Genomic DNA, 3,238 nt, shown 5'->3' with positions numbered 1-3,238 from the left:
GCTGGGGGTAAGAAGTGTGGATGAGGGCAAGGTGGCATGGTGATAATATTGTGGGATAAAGACCCATGGGAGCCTCGGGTGTCCTAATAAATAGTGGTCCTCAAGCTGTATTCTGGTTGAACAAATATAAAAATAAAAAACACTTGTGTGCCCCACCAACCAGAACTGACAGATGTTAATGTTCTGTCATAGTTATTGTAGATCTATTTAAATATAAAAAATAAAACATTGCAATCAAGATTTAAGTCCCCTAAGCTTAAAACCTTTAAGTATTTATTTCACTTTTATTTTGAAGAATGGCAGTGAGGAAAGGGTAGAAAAGGGTGATTGCCCTTACTCCTCCCAGCAGCTTAGCTCTCTCCAAACTCACCAGCCCCATTCAGCAAACACAAAGCGATACAATTAGAGGGCAGATGCTCCTAGAACAGTTCAGCAGATGATCTCCTCCACCTCACCCCAGGTCATCCCATCCTACTGTGCCTGCCAACCACGTGCAGGACTCTTTTTGAGAGGCATTTTGGAAACCATATTTTTCTGGATCTAGTTGCATTCATGGGGATTTCTTTTCCCCCAGAGAGAGAGTCACAGAGAGGGATAGATAGGGACAGACAGACAGGAACAGAGAGAGATGAGAAGCATCAATCACTAGTTTTTCATTGCAACACCTTAGTAGTTGTTCATTGATTGCTTTCTCATATGTGCCTTGACTGTGGGTCTACAGCAGACTGGGTAACCCCTTGCTCGAGCCAGCGACCTTGGGTCCAAGCTGGTGAGCTTTGCTCAAGCCAGATGAGTCCACGCTCAAGCTGGCAACCTCGGGGTCTCAAACCTGGGTCCTTCGCATCCCAGTCCGATGCTCTATCCACTGCGCCACCGCCTGGTCAGGCATTCATGGGGATTTTGATGGTCCTTATGAACTGGTTGTCTCTACACCACCCAGACCTGTTTGTTCCTCCTTGTCTGGCTGTGGTTCCATGAGCATTGGCTCCATGAATGACTTATTCAAGCAAATTGGCAGTTGTCTGTGCCCACAGTCAGGAGTAAGAGACAGCACAAACAACCCAGTCTTGCTCTTCTTTTTGCCCTTATAGCTCCACAGCTACAGTATGTCAGATTGCCTGATGATTTGTTTTTTAGCTGCATCCAAAACGAACGCCTTTAGTGTAGGAATTTCTGTTATGTCACTCAGCAGATGGCAAGAGCAACGGGCATCTCTGATTAGCAAAGCTGAAGAGCGGAAACGAAGTATTCTAGAACATGGGTCTGGGATGAGTGAATGCAGGAGGTTGGCCAAAACAGTCCCAGTGAGTCAATTCTTAAATGATTTTAAATGAACTTAAGTCTGGAGACTTATGTTGAATGAATATCTCCATTTAATAAGCAATAAAAAGAGGGCTGAGGTGGTAGGTTTAGAAGAAGAAAGGCCTGGGAAAACACCTGCTTCCGATAATCTTTTTCTCTCAGTTTCCCTCTCCATGAAATGAGGCCACTTTATTATAATCTGCTCTCAGAGGGCTGTCACTGTGAGCAGTGTATTTTAGAAAGTGCCTTGGAAAAACACCTTACAGAAAATCAAAGGCAATTTTCACAAGGAGAAGAGTTGGGCTTTATACCATAAAAGGAGAAAATAACAGACCTACTCTCCCAGATCAGCTAAGCACCCAACCAGGACAGTAGGAATTATTATGGCTCTTTTCAGAAAACTGGAAGGAACTGAGGTGCTCTTATAAACCAACTGGAACAAAAGCTGAAGTGCTAAACCTTCTATCATTTAGAGCAAGATGAGTCCTAAGAGTGCCTGCAGTGTGGAAGGAAGGGCAAACCAGGAATCTGCATAATGTCATCAACTACAATAATAAGCTTGGGAAGAAACTTGAAGGCTGCACGATCCAACTGCCGGCCAAGAGCCCCTGACCTCCTCATTCTGTCAGCTGAGGATCTTGTCTTTGCTTGAAAGGGTCCAGTGACAGGGAATTACCACATCTGGAGGTAGCTCATCTCAGTTTTGAGAATCTTGCCTCATTATAGATGTTTTATCAAAGCTCCTCTATGAAACATTATAGCATTGTGTCGACTTCATCTCCTAATCCTTCCTGTCTGGATACGTCCTAATTGGTCCACATTTCTGACAAGGCACACCACTCAGACTGGTGCATGGCACTCCAGAGGGAGCCTAGCCATCTGTGAGCAGCAAAGAACTGCTGTCAGCAGGTTTCTCCATGCTCCTTTGGCATCCTCCTGAGCCTCTCCCTTGTGTTGTATGGTGGCAGATGGGGGAAAGGAGGGGAGGATAAAAACAGGGAACATGCCGTTGATAATGCCTTGGTAGATGAGACAAGGCCCTGCCTTTCATCTCTAGCCTGCACACTCACCAGTTTTCTTCCTCTCTACTGCAGGTGTTATGTCTTCTCTTTTATGTGTGACAAGCATAGGATTAAACTTTCTGGAGACGCTGGTGGCAGATTATATTCTACAGTTGAAATACTCCTGGGTGTAATCTGACAGAATCACAGTAGATCAGAAGGTATGTTTTGGGTCAACACTGTATATTCTCCACCGTGCAGTAGTTCTCAAAGGGTGGTCCTTGGACCAGCAGCAGCATTGCCATTACCTGGGAACGTGTGAGAAATGCAAATGATAGGATCTTACCCCAAACCTATTGTTCAGAACCTTCTGGGCTGAGACCCAGCATTATGTGTTTTATTTTTATTTATTTATTTATTTATTTTTCTCTTCTTTTCCAAGTGAGAGGAGGGGAGATAGAGAGGCAGACTTTTGCATGTACTCCAACCGGTTTCCACCCAGCAACTTCTGTCTGGGGCCGATGCTCTGCACATCTGGGGCCATGCTCACAGCTGAGCTATTTTTAGTGCCTGAGGCAGAGGTTCCTCAGAGCCATCCTCAGTGCCCGGGGCCCATGCACTCAAATCAATTGAGCCATGGCTGTGGGTGAAGAGAGAGAAAGAGAGGAGGGGGAAGGGTGGAGAAGTAGCTTCTCCTGTGTGTCTTGACTGGAAATTGAACCCAGGACATCCACATACCAGGCCAATGCTCTACTACTGAGCCAACTGGTCAGGGTGCACTGTGTTTTAACAAGCCCTCCATGTAATTCTGATTTAAAAACCACAACTAGAGTAACTGCTGTTGGTGTCCCTCCCACAAGTACACATGGAGCCTATGTGTGCCTTCTTCTCTACCATGAGTCCTGGCTGCTGAGGGCTCATGATGGCTCCCTTCT

Source organism: Saccopteryx leptura, chromosome 4, assembly GCF_036850995.1.
Source record: "Saccopteryx leptura isolate mSacLep1 chromosome 4, mSacLep1_pri_phased_curated, whole genome shotgun sequence".
Classification (NCBI taxonomy): domain Eukaryota; kingdom Metazoa; phylum Chordata; class Mammalia; order Chiroptera; family Emballonuridae; genus Saccopteryx; species Saccopteryx leptura.
Note: the sequence above shows the minus strand (reverse complement) of the source record.